Below are 21,750 nucleotides of genomic sequence, written 5' to 3' on the forward strand. Positions count from 1 at the left end.
TGTGTATTTAAACATATAATTTCACAATACATGTACATGTTCATATACTATGCCATGCATTTTCAAGGTTTCCACACTCTGGGCCGGATTCACATAACCTCCGTGTAAGACTTAATATGTCTTACTCGGAGGCTGCAGTTGAACGGTATGATGTCAGTGTGCCATGAATATTCATGAGGGTATGCTGACTCATCCGTAACTCTTACACGGACTTAGCAGGCAAGCAGGGGGCGAGTCCAACTGCAGAGCAGTCTAAAAGTCCACGCCCCTGCAAGGTTTTAAAAAGCATAATGTCAACAGACAAGAGCAAGTCCGCTCAAATGTACTTACACTCAACACCACACTCCCTGACACTGTACACCCCCATCAGAGTTATAAAACGGAAAATATTATTATTATTTTTTAAATCCATGATATAGCTGCCCGTATTTGCGCTTGTTTGCGTGGGTGTGCCCATTGCTTAACCACAGTTAGCAACTGTGACATTGAAGAGCATATAAGAACTACTTATGCAAATTAATCCAAATAGCAATAGTGTAATGGTAGAGCGTATGCACAAAGCGAAGGCATTCACGGTTCAAGTCCCACCACTCCCCTTCTTATTTATGTTTTAAATCAGTATTTGAAATAATAACAGACAAATATGATTAAAATTTTATTAAAAGCAGTGACATGGCCAATGTATCAGCGAACAAAATATATATTTTGAAAAGACCCAAATATATAATAGCCTGCTGTTAAGCAATGTTTTACACAGCTAAACACAGGTGCCCATAGTTTAATAGTGCTATACCCATCTAAACAGAGGTGCCCATAGTTTAATAGCACTTTATCCAGTTAAACAGAGTTGCCCATAGTTTAATAGTACTTCAACCAGCTAAACAGAGTTGCCCATAGTGTAATAGCACTTTACCCAGTGCAACAGAGTTGCCCAACGTTTAAAAATGCTTTACCAAGCACAATGTGTTTGTGCGGATGTGCGTGCCGTGCCAACCAGGGCACTGTAGGGCACAGTGGAGCAACGTAGAGCTAAGTTGCTTGAACGCAGCCACACCCCCTAGCCTGTCTAGACAGTATTAAAATAAAAGAATGACAAGGTTTGAACCCAGGACACTTTGCATCATAAGCAAAGTACAGAACCACTAAGGATTGCCAACATAGGGGAAACAGCCACTATTAACATTCATAAACTTAGGAATGGTAGTTTAACCCTTACTAAGCAGGACTGCAGTCAGCCGAGAATTTTACAAAATGGCCAATCACAAAAAAGTGCGGGAAATGTGGCATATTTAAGCTTCACAGGCGGGAATACACACCATAACTGATTGTAGCTCACATCTGCAGTCAGAATGTCTGGTGTTGGAGAGGGAGTGTGCTTCCGAGCGCAGAGATGGGGCACCGAGGAGTCCAAATACATGGTTTGGCTCCTAGTCCACCATCACAAGGCAAGATTCCTGCAGGGCCAGTTCCAAGGGACGGAGTACAAGGCAGAGGCTTGGAACCGGTTAGCTCGTGACCTCACCAGTGCCACAGGCATTCCCTGGACTGGTGAGCAGGTCCGTCACCATTGTGCGGACCTGAAGAGACGAAAGTAGGACCGCCTGAACCAGTGGATACAGGAGGCCTGTAGGATGCGGGATGCCCCACAACTGAGTATGTAGCCATGGAATGCAGTATGTAAGGATTTAAAATGGAGTACGTATAATGGATAGGAATGTCTCAATATCCCTTCATTTACTTTACAGCTGCAGGTGACCGTGTTACGAATCAGCAAGCCTATGCTGATAGGCTCCTAAGGCTGCACCACCAGGCAGGTTAGTGATTATTCTGCATGTATTGTTATATAAAATATGGAAGAGAGCATGAAAGAAAGTGTTGTACTCCAATAATACAGCCATAAAATGGACTGAATAATTCATCTGCATGTACTGTCAGATAAAAACGTTAGAGAGGCAGAAAAAGAGTGTAGTAACCCATTAAGAAAGGTAACAAATGTCTGGAATAATATCTCTGCAGGCACTGTCATATAAAATAATATGTTAGTGAGCCTGAAAAAAGAGTGTGCTAACCTATTAATAAAGGTATAATATGTTGTGAACATGTCTGCCATATATACCATTAAAACAAATAAAGGAGTGAGCCTGTGGAAAAGTGTGTAATGTCGTTAATAAAGGTCTAAAACCCAGAGTGTGTCTGTTTCACTTAGTATGAAATGTTGTTGTACCCTTTCATTATACAAATAGTAATGTGTTAGAAAGTGCTGGCAACCCAGAGTTCTGCAGTCCCATCTAAAGTGTGTGATGGAAGTGCTAGTAGCTGTGAAGTAAATATACAGTCCTCAACAGTCAGTTACTGGCTGGCATGCATAAGTAAATCTGGCACATGAGTAGCAGGCTAATATGATCCCCAGAAATGTAAGTGTGCTTCAATAAATGCAGGCTTCTGTACAATTAGAAGTGAAAACGTCATGTGAAAACATCCAGATATGTAGATAAAGAAATATAAATGCAACCATGACATATGTAGCAGTAACATCTGCATCCTGGACAGTTAGTATGTGAGATATAGGTCAAGTATAGATTGAACTAGCCAAACCCACTGCACAACCTAATGCATGGTGGCAAGTGTAATAATACATGTAGGGAATATACACCTGCAGTCACTAGGAATGTAGTCTAGAGTAAAAGTGTTTATAAGATGTTAATGGAGGTTTTTTCTACACTCTACTGTTTGTGCATAAACCATACAATTCCGCACCTCAATAAGTATGTATAATCTTAAATACTTGTCAGGATATATGTCCTATTGTTCCATAAATATTTGCACTCATGTTGATGTATGTGCCCTGTTCAAACATCACGTTCATGGTGGCCTGTTGCTACCAATCATCCCTGCATGTGGTTGGAATAACCAGTGTTGTTCAATATATGCATGTGTTATGTTTGCTTTTCAACTTTTGGAACTGTGGTGTGTTGGGTTAATGGGAATATTACTGCATGCTGTTACAAATAATCTGGAATGCTGTTGTTTATGTTGTAATGAAACACACCGAATCACAGAATGTATGGGAAGGCCGGTCCCAGTGGACCCACCTATCCCTCCTCAGTTGGCGAGTGCACCTGGCACCAGTGGCTCTGGTGCCCAGCCCAGACTCCCCTCTTCCGTTTGTCCTGTGCCACCTTCAGGTGGAAGCGCTGCAGGGGATGGGGCTCATCCACCCCCGTGCAAGCGTGGGAAGAGAAGGGCCACCCGTCACCCTTCGAAGGGTCCGGGCTGTGGTGCATATGGAGATTCAGTGTTCAGTCACTGATCCCCTATGAAAGCTTGATGCGAGAGTGACACATCTCACGGGTGAGCCTGCCATCCTACTCAGCACCCAGCACAGCCACCCCCGGGGCTGGGAAGGTGCAGTGGTGACTGCCCATGGGTGGGGATCTCAGTTCCACTGTTACCATCTGTGGGCACATGGGCTTGCAATTTCCAAACAACCTTCCCCATCAATTGTGTTCACCCACCCCATGTGTCAAATTCTGCCCCTGTATGTGTCTTCTTTGTCTTGTCTGTTTACCTCCCCAACCTACCTCCCCAAATATACCTATTTCCCCTACCTCACTTACCACTCTCACCTGAAAAAAAAAAAAAGGGCAATCTGTACCCAAAAAGAAATTACGCCCCATACATAGCTTCCCATTTTGCACACATGTCCACAGGACATGTACACCAATAATTCTAATTGGCAGTGCAACAAACTATGTTGTCCTCACCACTCTCTCAGGGTGGAAGGTCTCAAAACTCACTCTAAATTTTAAACATATGCACAGCTGTTGCTGTTAAAGAAATGGGCAGCTATGGGCCTTCCCTACACCCTTTCTGTACATCCTGAGCTTGTTTTCCTACTGTCTGTCCCTCTCTGTGCCCCCTTTTTTACCACTTTTCTACCTCCCCATTTTCTTTTCTTTAAAAGAAATTAGCACGGGGTTAGTGGGAGTAAGCACTTTTAAGCAGTAGTTAGTGGGGGTGCGCAATTATGAGCTTGTGTGCGCTTAGCTAAGCATTGCTAGGCATCATGCAAACCCACGCCAATCCACTTACAGCTGCTTAAAAGTGCCTTAGTCACTCTGTATGACAAGGCCCTTGTATTGCTCAGCAGCAAAATTAAAATACCCTTGTCAGTCTCGAACACGGGACCTTGAACTCACCAGTCTGTATGAAGTACCACTAAACCACAGCAGATATACAATAACTTAGTGCTGAAAGCAATTTATCATGCATTACCATGAGTGAATGTAAAGGGAAAATAGGAATGGCATAACACAAATCTTGTTCTGTGGGCCTTAACCAGCAGGTGTGGTTGAATTGCATGACATAACTGTGAAAAGAGAATCAGCCATGCTAGTAGGGAATAAGGTTACAGTAGCAGCTTACAAACCCCACACAGTATCAGAGCAGGATACACACTGGCATATTTGCATAGGTCACGCATAGGTCACAGGCCAGATTTCCCAACAGTGACTGCTCTACAGTGATGACCCTGATTTGTAAACAAATGTTAGCTGTGCCCCTCTGACTCCCTGTGAAATGTACTAACAGTAGGCAGAAAGGTGTTGAATCTCACTTAATAACAAATGTCAATAAGTGAGAGTAGACACCGCTTGCACATCAGAAAAGGTGTAGTAATAGAAATGCTCTGAATCACCCAAAGTCTGAACTGCAAAATGTCTGAACTATATGACAGGTGTATCCCAGTTATATGTACCTTTCCCTGAGGCTGTTCAAATATATATGTGAGAATATCTGAGGCCTGGAAGAGTCAGAAACACACAGGCATATCAGCTTGTCTGCTGTTACACACTCTGCAAATAGCTGTAGAATGAATCCCACAAGCATGCCCTTATGTAGCAGTACAACACAGAAATAGCAAAGAATGTAGCCATGAACTGCTAGCAACCACCTGTGACAATGCCATTGTTCAGGTGCTGAAAAGACTGCTCTGGTGCACAGTCAAAGAATACTAGGCTAACCTCTGTCTACCATCTGGATATGGCCACAGGTGGGAGCTACTCAGACAGACTACAAGCCTTCATAGACTTACAGGTACACAGCAACTCTTCATGTTCAGTAAGATAAACATCACACGATAATAAATAATGCACACTGCAGTTCTGCACCCCTACCCAAAGGTACTATATACCTGTGTAGTCAGGCACAGCCAAGGATGTAGGTAGGCATACACAGTACAGACATATGTCCAGTCATCCTGAGCAGACTGTGCTAATGTCAACACAAACCACAAACTGTTCAGATGTGAGTAACGTACTAATGACAGTATAGCAGTTCACAAACAGTGCATGTGCCTGATATTCATAATTGGTAGTACAACATACTTAGATGTCCTCACCCCTCTCTCAGGGGTGGAAGGTTTCAAATATCCCACCTAATGTATTGCATATGCACAGCTGTTGCTGGTAAAGAAATGGGCAGCTATGGACCTTCTCCACACCCATCGTGTACATCCCAAGCTAGTTTCCCTACTGTCTTCCCTCTTTGAACACCCTTTATCACCACACTCTTATCTCCCCATTTACTTTTCTGTCAAAGACATGAGCGCGGGGGTAAGCGGGAGTGAGCACTTGTAAACAATAGTTAGCGGGTTTGCACCAGTCTGCGCATGTGTGCGCCTAGCTTAGCAATGCTAAGATATGATAAGCTACGCCAAGCTTAGCTTACTATTGCTAACATAAAATGAGCTAAGCTAAGCTTAGCTTAGTATTGCTAAAATACAAAAAAGCTCAGCTAAGCCTAGCTAAGCATTGCTAAGCGTTGCACAAACCCACTCAAACCTGCTTACAATTGCTTAAAAGTGCCTTAGTCACTCTGTATGACAAGGCCGTTGTATTGCTCAGCAGCAAAATAAAATATCCTTTGTCAGTCTCAAACCCCACACCTTGGACTCACCAGTCTGCATGATGTACCACTAAGCCACAGCAGATACACAATAACTTGGTGCTGAAATAAATATAACATGCATTACAAGGAGTGAATGTAAAAGTAAAATAGGAAAGCCATAGGAATACATTGCAATCAAGGAATATAACATGCATTACAAGGAGTGAATGTAAAGGGAAAATAGGAAAGTCATAGGAATACATTCTAATAACTACTGTTGTATGCCAGTTAATTCCCAAATTCCAAATGAAAGTACATACTCCCATGTATCCAGTGTTAGCATTAGGAGGTGTGAGTAAACTTACGCACTGAGAAGAGTGTACTGGAAAAAGCAACAGTCAGGTTTCAGTACAACATGCATTTCACTAGCTACAACCCAGCTTCGGATATGAGACATATGCCAACCTTCTGACTGACATAACAGTGTCCACAGAAAACAAGCATGGTCCCCACCTTGCAAAACTGAAAGGCCTATGCCTACCTACCCTATCATTTTATAGCAGTGTCCTGAAATCACAGTGAAAACTGCAATTACCACACAGCAGGCTGCATGCAATTACTAAATGGCGGGCACCAATTGGTTCAGAGGCCATCACATGCACATGTGCAGATATCTATAAAAGCAGCCTGTATATGCTGTCCACACATGCAATAATATCATTGCAGCAACTGGAGAGAGAGAGCGAGCGAGAGAGAGAGACAGACAGAAAAACAAACAAACAGAGGCAGTTGGAGACACCAACCCAATAAATAACAACAAACAGAGGCAGTTGCAGACACCAACCCAAAAAAAAAAACACAACAAAACAAACAGAGGAGGTTGGAGACACCAACCAAAACAAAAGAAAAACAACAAAAAGAGGCAGTTGGAGACACCAACCAACCAAAACAAACAAAAAAAAAAAAAAACAAAACAAATAGAGGCAGTTGAAGACACCAACCTAAAAAAAAAAAAAAAAAAAAAAGAAAACATCAACAGGTACAACAGACTGAGGTGAGAAATACAAAGGTAAGGTATGTAACACTGATGTATTTGCTGGCATCCGAATGATGTGTCTGAAGGGTACTCTACATACTGTGAACACTCCTTATGTGGTAGCAGTCTGTATCTATATGTATATGCAGATGTGCATAGGGCAAGGGACATACTGCAACTGTTAGTGAAGGCTGGACATATATATGTATTTGAAGGTTGCTATGTGCACATATCTATGTAGGTTGTAGTGTGTGGCATTGAAAACAGCAAGCAGTGGAGGTATATGTCATGTGGTGGTTAAATGCTGTGGGACTGAGTTACAGCCAGTGAAGTCTGCTACGGCTATACGGCCTGAGGACAGCGAACTGCATTCTGCACAACACTGTGCAATATTATTACATAATTGTATGTCTCACAACTGTTCCATAATTGATATTACCACCATGAAAGGTGGGTAGTATGTGTGCATATATGTGCATGTATATGTACAGCAGTGGATGTTTACAAGTATGTGTGTGTGTGTGTATATATATATATATATATATATATATATATATATATATATATATATATATATATATATATATATATATATATATGTATATATATATATATATATATATATATATATATATATATATATATATATATAGATATATAGATATAGCTATATATATATATATATATATATATATAGATAGATATATATAGATATATATGTACATACATATATATATATATATATATATATATATATATAGATAGATATAGATATACATATATATAGATATATACATACATACATATATAGATATATATGGATATATATGGATATATATATATATATAGATATGTATATATATATATATATATATATATATATATATATATATATATATATGTATAGATAGATAGATAGATATATGTATATATAGAGTGATATATAAATATATATGCATATAAATATTCATATATATATATATATATATATATATATAGTGAGAGAGGGAGACACAGGGTCAGACATATTGCAACAGGTGCCTGGTGACCAAGGCATGGACTGAACACCAGTGTTGATACTGCAGTGCCATACCCCATTCCAAAACACTTTACCCACTAACTACCAGATAGGTGGTTGCCTGACTAACACTGAATGTGTCAGAAGGGAACATGGGACACAGGTGTACAGTAGCCTGCCCTTTGATATTCACAGTGCAGCACTAGTCTTGTAATCTGTCTACATGGTAGGTGTCATCACAAACGATGTGTCATGTACAGAAATATAGGTCAGTGTTCCCCTGTACTCATCACAATGCCCCATGTGGTATGTACCTCACATGACAACTACAGCAAGTGGAAAGGCCACAGACATACCTCACAAAGGGTAATACTGCCCTGAAACACATACCATATGCAGACTGACTCACATAACCACAGCTACAGTGCATTGCATACCGGCCACCCAGAGGTTACCTCTGCCGAACATACAGAGGTATGCCACACCCATAGCAGTCAGTCAACCACCATGTCAACACCTCACAATCCCACAGAGCTACACAGCCTAGGTCCCTAAGCCCTGCAACCTCACTAAATAGCACATGCTGGAGGGATAGGCTCCTATTGGCAAATATGCCATACTCTGGAGTAAACCACCCAGCGTGAACAAACAAGGCTCCTCAGTAGCAGATGTCATACATACCCCTGATGATTGTCTGGGGGATAGGTAACACGCCCTGGGAATCACCTCTGTGTATCCAGTTGACAGGAGGAAGTGAAATCTAATTACATGTGTGTCAAAGGCCAGGGTAGCATATGACTAGCCTGCTGTAGGCCCCAGGGCCAATAGCGTATTACCTACTTATGACACAATGCACACAGACATGTACACAGTGCAATACCTGCTATGTGAGGTGGAATGAGTGTGACAGTGAATGTGTGCAAGGTTTGTAACGGTGTGATAGCTTAGTGTGAGGTTGTTTCTATCATGGTCGTTTGTGTCATAGGTGTGAGGCCAGAGTAAGATGTGTCAGTTATTGGGATGCAGACATAGTAGGATAGTATATGCTGTGACGTAGTTCCTTGTGTACGACTGTGGTGTCCCATCATAGGCTGAAGCAATACATGTATGCTCAGTAAGTGGTACTGCTAGTGAATCCAGCCGACATTTGAACCGTTGTACCACCTGAAGCTGCAGGCCTAAACAGCACAGTATGATGTATGTTCACATTCCCTGGTAACACTGTCTTGTGTGTTTTCTGAAGTCTGCACAGATTACATACCTCAGCCATAGGTATCTGTAAGTAGGGGCACACAGTACTGTAAGGTACACAGGAAATGTTCATCTGTGTCAGCATACATTTTTGTGTTGTATGAATGTCTGATGTGTGTGTAATGATGCCTGTACCATGTCCGCAATCACATGTGCGATGCAAGGTTTGCGTGTGTACCTAGCAACATGTATACTCAGTTACAGCAGTATGCCAGCTATATTAACAACTGTGCACATATGTTAGGTAGGGGTATGGCATCAACAACTATGGTGGGTTACTGGTTATACTGTAACTGTACTTCACATTCACTGCAATGGATGACATATTTCTGCATGCATTAGCTTGATATGTACCCCCTGGCAAGGCTTTGCACTGGATCCCAAACAGTGTGCCAAGTACTGGTGTATACTGGTGTGTTATATGGAGTGTGGCAGGCACTGTCAGCCAGTTGTGGGCTGAGCACTGATATGTGGTATTGAATGTGTGTATCCTCTGACAGACAAACAGATGCTATATATGGCAGTTAACTGATATCTGTACTGTATAATGTTAAGTGTGCCACATGACTAGCTCACACATATCATTTACTTGTCTTCCAGGCTTATGGCTAATTACAGGAATCCCTCATACACAGCCGCAGAGTAACAGGAAATCCACCACAGCCTGGTTCAGCACTATACCCTGCTGTTTTCCAGGGCCAGTCAGCACTAGCAGGAGCATACTGCACTGTGGCAAGAACTTGTTCGTCAGGTAAATGACATAGGCATGCACAACCGGACATAGGAGCAGGTACGCCATCACTGCAGTGATTTAATTAGACATGTCCAACGGCGTGCATCTGATATCCACAGGTGGTGGGGTGGCCATACATCCCCACCTCACCAGAGTGGAGGAACTGCTGCTAAGTGTGGTGGCTCCTGGCCTACAGCAGCAACAACATCACACATATGTCATCATGGAGGCCGGAGCCCCACAGCATGGTGACATGGAGCATGCAGGTAACATGCCCTAGCTGTAGACTACTGTTAACTGTATTGTTAGATTATGCATATGTGAGATGTGTACTGTGTTTAGCAGTTGTGCTACTGATAATTTGAATAGTATCTGTACACCTATGCCTGTTGTTGTACTGTAGTTTAACAGACTCACAGTAGCAATGCCACAGTTGTGGCCACTGACAAACTGTGTCATATTCTTGCAGGTCCCTCTGGTGTGACATCAGGGCAGACAATACATGCTGGTGAGTGTGTTAACACTTTAAACTTTGTATTGAACTGTGCATGTCATAGGTGAGGTGTAGGCCATATACACATAACACACCTACGCATAATGCATGCTGTGCATGTTTGCTGTGAGATGTGAAACATCTCAGTAAAGTCAGTAGCTGCCTCAATCATATGCAATGCACAGAGCATCAGACACAAATGTGGCAACACTGTACTGCACATTGGATAGGCATAGTTGACACACATGTACACAACATAACATGATTGTCATACGCAGTACACCTCAACATGCTACACATAGTGTAACCAGACACTCGCTGTCAGGTCACACTTCAGTATCCCACATGTCATCCACACACCACACATAATATACCTGAGGAGTAGGGGCCTAGCATGGGGCTGTGCAACACTCCTCAACACATAACACAGTCATGTTAGGCAATGCTCCCTATTGGGCACATCACACACCCTTGTGCAACTTGACTGTGTAATTGTAAGCTTAGCCACGGTACTGCAGTTCAGATACAGCATGCTAAGCGGTGGTCTAGCACACTTTAGTGGCCTTGAGTGACCACATGATGCATGATGATGATGGCTAATGGTATTACACCCCATACTGTTACAATGGCCATGCCCAGGATTGGTATCCCATCATGTATACATGCACCACTCATCCCGTGTGTGTACATAGCATGAATGTGCTACACCTGTGTCCAAAATTATCTGCTACAGACACAGAGACTGCAATCAGACATGGAAATCCATGTGACACACAGATAACACATGCAGCCATGGTATGTATACCTGTGTGTGATGGTGCACAGGACATTGCAGAGCTTATAATACTTGCACAGAAATGTCGTGTCCTTGTACACATTGTGTTCCAGGGTGTAGGCAATCACTGAACATGTACACACATGCACCACAGCCATGTACACAGTCATTAACTATGGCTGTCTACACTCACACTGCATGGACTTGATCAACACTTATTCTGCATGCTGACACATGTGACGTGACTGTTTGCGTTATGATACTGTCACCCACCTTCAACCAGTATTGAGTATGATTTGGATTTCTGTTGTGTGTGTGTATCTGCTGTAGTGAAGAGTGTGCATGTGTTCCTGTGTTCCTGTGTGTATGTGTTCCTGTGTGCATGTGTGCATGTGTGCATGTGTGCATGTGTTCATGTGTGCATGTGCAGACCATAACATGTGTTTCCTGTCTTCCTCTCACAGGTGCTGAGGTAGGGGTTGGAGAAAGCAGCAGGGGATCTGAAGCCACTGCCACGGATAATGATGATGATGACACATGTATTTTGGCACAGGGAGATTTGACAGGGTCTATCGTTGGTCCGCCAATCGACAGTACACAGTATTCACCCCAATCTATGTGCACACTCATACTGTCATTACATCCCCTCACCACCATTGGCAATAGGGGAGGGACAGCATACAGTTGGCATTGACCAGGAGAGTGTGGTACCCATGGCACTTGCATCCCCTCACAGCAGCCATAGCCATAGACCCAGAATGGTACCACATAGATGGAGGTCCAGGGGGTCTCGGGGGAGCACCACTGGATGTATTGCCCCTGGCAGGCGTGCCCTCACAGGTCTTACAATGACCACTATGTTGCGGGCTGTAATGCAAGCTCAGGCACATATGGCACGGTACACCAGACAGGGACTTAGGGTGCAGAGGGCACATTACACCGCTATCAATGACATCATCCATGACCTTGCCGGTGCCATCCAGATGTACACCAAGGTCATTGATAGATGTTAGGGGGAGACAATAGATGCCCTCCACAACATGTCTTTCTCGAGCCAGGACCGTGCGGGATGGTTGCGATGTCGACAAGGATGCATGCCAGCAACAGCCCATAGTTCACAGCCACTCCCGTAGTGGCAGTACCAGCCCCAGCAATGCTGGGGCTGGCTTGTCCATTGTCCATCCCAGTAGACCACGTGCACGTGGCTCTGGCCAGTCCCAGCAGGGACATGGGTCCAGTCGTCATACCTCTGCCTCTGCTGACAGTACCCAGTCAGGGTTGGTACCCGATACTGACCATAGCACCCCTGCCAGGCACAGGTACTGTGTCCTTGGACAGAGAAAGTGATCTGCACAGCCAAGCAGGTACAGTCTGTGGCTGTCCCACAAACCACTGTATATGGCAGCCACATGGTGGAGCTGTGTGCATGCAGACACACACACATTAAGCAAACAACTAGGCTCACACATACAAACACATTATATCAACATTGGCCCATGCTGTACTGTTGTCCCTCACACACACACACACACACACACACACACACACACACACACACACACACACAAACACACACACAGACATGTCAATTGGATGGGTAAATGCCATGCTCTGGCAAACAACAAAACACCCTGTGCATATGATGATACCTGTGCCACCTCCTGTCATCTGCATTATCGACGGAGGGACAGGCTAACATGGTGCTGATGCACAGGGTGACACTATAGCAGTGTAGCAATAATAGCAAGTTGTCAACAAGGAAGTGTAACTGCATCCTTGTAGGTATATCTGAGCAGACATTATGCATCAAAGCTCTGATTGTCAATGTAGCATTGTTTACACCACTGTTAGGTCTGAGTATGTATTATCCACCCATGTGCCACTTGGCTGATGTGTAATGTTTTGCCAGCATGTGTTAGTGAGTGGACAGTACGTGTGTGATGTGTGCAGTACACATTAGCAAGTGTACATCTGTGAACATGGTGGGTGCGCACTGTCTGGATGTACGTGCATAGTGGACCCATGGGACGTGTGGCATACCCTGTCGTACACATTGTTAACATCTCATTGCATCTTTCAATGGCCAGTATGCATTCTACTACAGTTATGTACTAATATGGGTAGACGTGTGTATGACATGGGTTGACACTATGCTGTGGGTGATACCACTAATATCAGTCAGTGATTTGCGGTCTGGTAGCATTATAAGCAATCATTGGATGATGTCCTGACAAATGACACACAATAGTAGGGAACCTAGTATCAATTGGATCCTCCCAGCGCTACACTATAACACTAACCAGTGGTGATGACCTCCACCCATTACTGTGACCACACCTGTGTGTCATATAGCCCCCTTAGGTACATGCAGACACACTAGGGATGTGTCCATCCAAATCTGGGAATGCATGAATTGGCCTACAATGCATTCCTTGGATGGGACGCATATCCTACACAAGGGTATCATACAGACAGATACCTGTTGTGTGATACATGCTGTATAGCAGTAAGCCGACTATGGCATAGTCATCCTCATGTACTAAACATACTATCCCGTCAGTACCACACAGGTGGTAGCCCTCAACATGTATGTCAGATATCACTGTGTACATACAGACCCATGTTATGTGATGTGTCCCTTGGTATACACATATCCAAAGGTATTGTGGAGTCCCAAGGTGTATCACATAAGACATTAGAGGCCTGACTGTATATCCACAAGGCAGTCGTACACCTATAAAGACAGTCCATTCTTGCCAGACTTTGTTGTGTATGACCATGTCTGACATATACCCCAGGCATATACCCTCACTCACACTACTCTTAAGTAACTGTCATGGGTGTGTGTGCTACAGATGACCTTGGCCACAGAACACAACAGTGGACGGCCGTGTCACATACATACATATGTGACCTACGATCTTAGAAGCAGCGGCACAACCTGTCAATGGAAACAAATGTATTCATGTAATATGCAGGCTTCACACCTATGTACTGATTGAGGGGACAAGTACACATATATATTTGCCACGCAGATACCCGATGTCTGCAATGCACTTACTGTTGTCATCATACTATGTCATACCATAGTAAAAGGTTGGTTTCCCTTCTCCTGCAGTATTTGTAGAATAGTGACATCATCAGACTTTGCAAAGAGGAATGTACCTCCTTTAGTGTGTTTTCACAGTCTCCAAAAAGGGAACTCCTTTCAAAGACAATTGCACACACACACAGTTTGCAGGATTCAAACCCCTAACTAACTATGTTATAATACTAGAGAGAGACGCACTAACATAGCGCGCTATTTGCTTTACTATCTGATTTCAGTTTTCCTGCAGTATTTGTAGGATGGTGACATCATCAGACTTTCCAAAGAGGAATGTACCTCCTTTACTGAGTTTTCCCAGTCTCCAAAAAGATAACACCTCTCAAAGGAAACTGCACACATACACACACACCCCCCACACACACACACACAGTTTGCAGTATTCAAACCCCTAACCAACTATGTTATGATACTGGAAAGAGACGCATTAACACGGTGCACTATTTGCTTTACTGGCTGGTTTCCCTTCTCCTGCTGTATTTATAGGATGGTGACATCATCAGACTGGACATGGTGATGTGTGTGCACTTTGTTTTATGCCATTCCAGGTATGGTCCATGTGGGTCAGCAGGTGTCAACAGCTTGAACATGACCTCAGAATCCTTACCTTGTGTGATCTATCTGTGGACACATTATCATTCCATCATATGTCAACACATATTTATGCACAGCTTCTTGGTTTTGTGGATACTACATGTGTCTAGGATGTTGATAAAGGGCTATTCAAAGTCTATGTGACACGTGTAGATGTGTTCATTGATATATGTCCTGGGTGGCTGCCTTGCAAACAGTCTAGCATGTCTGGGAACCATGATCCGCACATGAACATACCACAGTTGGTAGGGTTATGTGTGTGTCAGCTTCCAATAGCTCTGTTTATGACTGCAACCATGATGGAATCCATGACCTTGCAGATCAGATCTCATAGGCGTACTGGACTTGACTTCCCATGGTGTGTTGTGCAGCAACACTTGTGGGGAGTGCCATATGTAGCTGTGACACATTCAACGGTTCCACATCCTGTGTAGGGGGTGCGGCTCAGCTAACTGTTCAGGTGGATGATCTGTTTGTTCTGTAGTTTGTGCATGACACATACTGGGAATCAATGTATTCCACCTGCTGCCATGCTTTTGGCAGTGGGAGTAGCTGCTCATCCATTCTACATGTGATATCTCCTGGTATGATGATGTGGACTATTGTCAGTGGGGGATGGGTATGTACATATGTGCTTGTCTGTCATGATGTCAGCATTGACACTCAGGTACAGTTGGCCCTGACTCAGTTCATATATGGGTGTACATTGATATTTATGACATAGCTGAAGGAGGTGTCATGATTCAGTCTGGAGTCCTTCTTAGTTCCTCTTTACAAAACACTAACGAACATGAGCACAAATCCCTGTTATACTCTTTTACATGCTTAACACCCTACTGATCCTTTGTGATAAGGCTACAGAGTATGTCATGATACTATCCTGGCATGTCCAGGGGTCGGTTTTGTGTGTACTCTTCAGTCCAGCTGGTGGATATTGTGATATTGACACAATGTCACATCTGCCTCATGTACACAGACAACCCTCTCCTCTTCCCGACAAACTCAGATATATGTGTGAGATGCACCTATATAGACATACAGGGAGCTGAACTCTCTTGGCCCATGACTGGCACAGTCTAACAGGTGGTGAAGGTATCCACACACACCACATATCAGTCTCACATATCCTATAGCAACAGCACTCAAACCACATTAGCACACATTGACATACTGAGATGCTGTAAATGTACTCTACTTAAGCAGCAGAGACCTCCAAAGCAGACACACACGCACCTACTACCCCACTACAATACCCACATATCACAAAGTTCACAATGTCAGTGTGCCACACAGTCACTGCCCTTCGGGCTACACAACACACCTAATACACTTGTAATAGATGACACTTATGTTCAGACACACTGATGTACCACTCACCAGCCCTGACAAGGGAATAGTCACTTTGGGCTGTCTGTTGGGTGCCAGGATCTGCCACATAACACAGGCTGTCAAGTCACTCCAAAGCAAGTACAAGACTGTCACCATCATTGTCCATGCTGGTGTGTGTAACCTCAGACGTTACTCCCTGGACCACATGACATGATACATGGAGGTACACTCTGATCATGTAGCCCAGGCCAGTATGACCCTGACCTTGTCTAGCATCTTACACCCACCAATTATGATGTCACAGTATACGGACACATATATCACATTTAACAGTTGGCTAACAAATTTGTTTCATTCATAGGGGATACAGTGTCTGTCAGCATATGGTGACATGCTCAACATGCCACGTAGCTTCACTATGGACAGCTTGCACCTGTTACCCTTGGACTTTGGTATGCTGGCTAAGGCTCATGCTACCACCATAGTGCCTTTTTTAAGCAGGGCTCAGAAGACAAATCCACCTCCATAGACGTTACAGGTTAAATGAAACTAAGGGTAATGCTGCTCAACATCTGTTGTGTTAACCTCATATTGTGGCCACTCAGGACTCTCCTCAGTATGGAGGAGAGCAATATCTGTGCACTGACAGATGCCTGGTTTAGGCTCGCTTATGCACACCAGCACTACCAGGTTATGTTTCATACCATGCTATCTGACAACGAGACTTGGAACAGACAACACAACTAGGAGGAGTATCCTTATATATCACAGATACACACACCTCCAGGTTAGTGGCACTGGACAAAGCATCACAGACCATACATATACAACTACCATTGTGCAATACTGCCTTTCAGTTTGCTGCCTGCTACAGAACACACTCCCAAACTCAGGAACCACACTCGGCTTTCGTGGGAACTATGGAGAATATGAAGGTCTCCACAAACACCATTATATTGTGTGACTTCATATACACAAATATTCACTGGGGATACTACTCAAGCCCCGACAACCTCACCCAATAGTCACTACAATTTGTGGACTCATATGCTTTGGCACAACCAGTCAGCACAGCCACAAGGGGGAATACATATTGGTCCGGCTCATCACCATCATGGGGACTCTGTGTTCCACACCAGCGATATACCCCTCATTGGTAACATCAGAACATACATGTATCTCACAGGACATACATATACCCTCCACACACCCATCCTGGGTAATCTTGGTGAACTTCTCATGAGCCAACATCTCACTTCACCAAAGCAGGGTGGTATCCTTCAGATATCCTGAGACAGTGGCATATACGGCTCACACTGCTGCATCCTTTCCATACACATTTGATGGACACCTAGTGGACTGCATGGATTGTGCTATCCCAAATAACAACAGGACCCACTACTACAATGGCAGGGGACCTGTCTGGTAGACCCCAGCCATTAATAAGCTGTACAACATCAGGAGGACGCTACTACATGACAGAGCACAATCCCAGACTGGGAAGGCATCTGTGATCTGCACTAGCAGACAGCTGCAATCACTCATGGACTTTTCTAAGGGCCACTTCTACCAGACGATTGCAACTGACACGTAGGACTATCACACGGCTTTCTTCAGTTATGTCAGGAACCTGGGTGGACACTCACTGATATGCTGTGAGTTGCTGCATACTGACTAAACCTACCCTGAACCAACTGGCATTGCCTATATCCTTTCAAACAGGTTCAGTGCAGATGTCTCCCACCCATCCCCCCTAAGGAGCAACTATCCATCCCAACAGAGTATAACCTCCCTGACATCACACAGTAACAGGTGAGTGCTGCCGTCCCCACAGCGTACATACCAGTATCAACGTGACCAGATGGTGTCCCAGCCTGCATCATACACGAGCATCATGACAAACGCATCCCTCACATTACAAAACTGTTCAATATCGGAGTTTACACAGGATATGTACTCAAGGAATGGCGTACTGCGACAGTGGTCCCGCTCCACAGAGTTGGTGCCACAACAGACCACAGACAATATTACCCTATAAGCTTATGTAGCCCGTTCTGCAAAGCTATGGAGCATATTGTCATAGGACTCCTACACATAGACATCGGGAACCTACCGACACTGTGTCCTACACATTTCAGCATTGTTGTGGGCAGATCTTGCCTCTTGAACCTGTTTGTATTCTTTAAATGGCTAACAGGTCCATCAACATAGGGACAGCTGTCCACACAGCCTACCTGAACCTTGCAAAACCCTTCAACACAATAACCCACTGGCCCATTATGCATAGGCTCACCAGCGTCAATATGGACACGTCTCACACAATGGATTGATACCTAGATCAGGGATAGCACCCACATGGTCAGGCTTTCAGGTGCCATGTCTGACTATACACCAGTTACACATGGCATGCCACACGGCTTGGTCCTGGGATCTCTCTTGTTCAGTATATATTTGTCTTATGTACAGGCTATCACAGGGGGAATATGGCTGAACATGTTTGCACTTGACTGCAAACTGGGTGCCATGATCAACTCTCCAGCTGCCACATGCATACTCAATCAGGGTCTCACAGAGATGGATGACTGGTGCCTGAGCCATGGCCTACAGCTAAATGCCATTAGTTGCATAGTCATCCCCTTTGGGAGTAACAACATGCCCACACATTACCACATAGGTAGTACTCCATTATATACGGTAGGAGTTGTTAGGGGTTTGGGGACATGACTTGTTCGTACTGTCGCCTTTAACATTCACGTTGCCAAAGTGGTTGGACACACCTTCTATGTGGGCCACCTTATCCCAAATGGTTTCACATCTAGATCGAGTGAAGTCATTGTGCCCCTATACTCATCACATCCATGCTTGGTTACAATGTCACATTTGGGATGTACCTTACCCAACACCTGCAGCAACTGTACTGGCCACGGAAGGTCCTCACCAAGCAGATCTAGGGACTCACACAGATGCCCTGCATAGTTCAGATGCAGTAACTCCAGCTCTACTCAGACACTTACCACCTACTCAGATATGATGTGTGCCTGTTGTGTACAGATATACCCAAACCAAAATCACTGGACATGCTCCACCTCAGGATATCCAACTCCCTTGGAGCTACACACTGCAGGGACATATACCTCAGCACAGATGTTAATAGGACATTGTTTAGGGACAGATTCTTATCCCAGAGGCTCCACTCACTACAGAATGTAATCCCAGTTTCACATAGGCAGAGCCACCCACCAACCACCTACTGGAGACATCCTGATGACTGTATGGGTGATTGTATATTTACCCCTGGAATATCTTCTGTGTCCCTGCTAGACAGAGGCACACTAGCCTAAACGTACATGGGCTATTTTGTGTGACCTACTATTCACACACACAGTGTAGTAATCTGACAGGGCTGTGAATGCCAAGCATACTCTGGCTAGGCTTGTACATGCCCTAGGGCAGATAGCCTAGTATCGACCTCTGAACCAATGCTAATGTTCATGATGCACAATGTTTATTGCTGATACTGTTTGCAGGTCTTTTTCATCTTTGCTTTATCAGTTTCTATGAACAACTTCGGTATCTGCAGAATATATTTGATTATGACAGGGTTCCACTATATTATAAATGTGTCTGTTGTTATATAACTGTTTGCTGTAAAGTGACATGTTCCTGGGTTAACACATGCAACTGCCAGATATGCATGGCCCACTGCTGTACTCAGACATGGCCTAAGTGTGTGAGCATGCCCAGTTCTACCATTCCATGTTTTGTTGCCTGAAATTTGTCTCATTTATTCAAGTGTATGAGCATGCCCAGTGTGACTCTTCAGTATGTTGCTATCTGAGGTCCACTACATTTGCTGATGTGTGCGAACATGACCAATATTAACATTTATACTGTGTGTGTTGGAAGTCAAGTTCTGTTCTCACTGCAGGACTCACCTTTATGTCATAACTCAACAAGGATTATGCTGTGTCTGCAGGGTTTCCATGGAATACTTTGCATAGACTTATCAACATTCCATAATACAGGTGGACCACTGCAATACATCATGGTTTAGGACTTTGGCTATAGTGTACAGTATCCTGGGTTTGAGGCCCATCATTGCTTTATATTTCCATACTGAGCAGACCAGACTGATTAAGTGCCTGTTAGGCATATATGAGCATGTTGGCTTTTGTTCAGCTATGCCCTACTTAGACCAGGCTTGTCCGACATTGCTCAATATTCACCAACATTGCTGGACATTGCTCAATATTACTTAACATTGACCACAGTTGTGCTAGTTGGTGTGTGCAATTTTGATTGCATATACTACATGGTAGTAATTGCTGTTTAGCACTGCTTTATATTGCTCAACACATGGCATTCATGCCTTAGGTGGTGCTGCAGGGCTGCCTATGTCAGATGCACATACTACACTCCCTGCACATGTTTAGAAGCAGGTAGTGTCAACTTAGGCATCCCTTTTACTTTATGTGTGAGTCGGAGATGGGTATAATTTCCAGAGTTCCTACTGAGCCAGTGTATGTGCTATGCATTGCCTCTTTGCCAAGGCCAAAGCATACTGGGCATGCCTCCTTCTGCCTACTGGGACAGGCTCAGGTTGTTCCTCCTCCGAGTCACGCTCTGCCTGTGATGGCCTTGGCAATGGTGGGGGGCTGTTTGGCCCAGGCCTATGCTGGTCCTTCTACAGCTGTTTTCGCAGGATCATATTATGTAGCATAGCACATACCATGACAATTTGGGTACATGTAGTTGGTGAGTACTGCAAGGCTCCACCAGATGTACCCAGGCACCGGAACCATGACTTGAGCAGCCCAAACACACGCTCTATTACATTACGTGTTTGTGCGTGTGCCTCATTATGGCGTTCCTGTTCAGGTGTGTATGCATTTCTGATGGTTGTCATCAGCCATGGCTCCAGTGCATAGCCAGCATCCCCCACTAGGTGACCATGTGGGATGTTCCCATTGGCAAATATCTGATACAGCTGCATCAGATGCCAGATATGGGAATCATGGTAGCTTCCAGGGCAGCCTGCACACACATTCAGTATTATGCCCTGGGCATCACACACGACCTGGCAATTGATGGAGGGGAAGCCCTTGCGGTTGAAGTAGACCCTACCCTGCTCGCCAGCTAGTGCTTTGATGCATATGTGCGTGCAGTCTATTGCACCCACTACCTCAGGGTATTCCACTATTTGCTAGAAGAGACGCATATTGCTGGCCAATACCTCAGGAGAATTGAGGAAATATACATGATCACCGACATGTGCTGACATGGCATCCAGGAACTGGTGTAGTACCCTGGATGCTGATGCCTGTGATATCCCCATCATATCACCAGTTGGTCTCTGGAAGGTACCTGTTGCTAGTATTCTTAGGCCAACACATACCTTGGTTTCCACTGGGATGGGTTCTCCTCTGTTGGTTCTGTGTGTGAGGTGTGGTCTGCACAGCTCAACAATTTGCTGCAGCAGGTCTCTGTCCACTCTATAGCACTCCACTATCTCCAGCTCATGTAGCCCCT

The sequence above is a fragment of the Protopterus annectens genome, chromosome 8.part0 (genome assembly GCF_019279795.1).
Source record: "Protopterus annectens isolate FY-2018-M chromosome 8.part0, PAN1.0, whole genome shotgun sequence".
Lineage (NCBI taxonomy): Eukaryota > Metazoa > Chordata > Ceratodontiformes > Protopteridae > Protopterus > Protopterus annectens.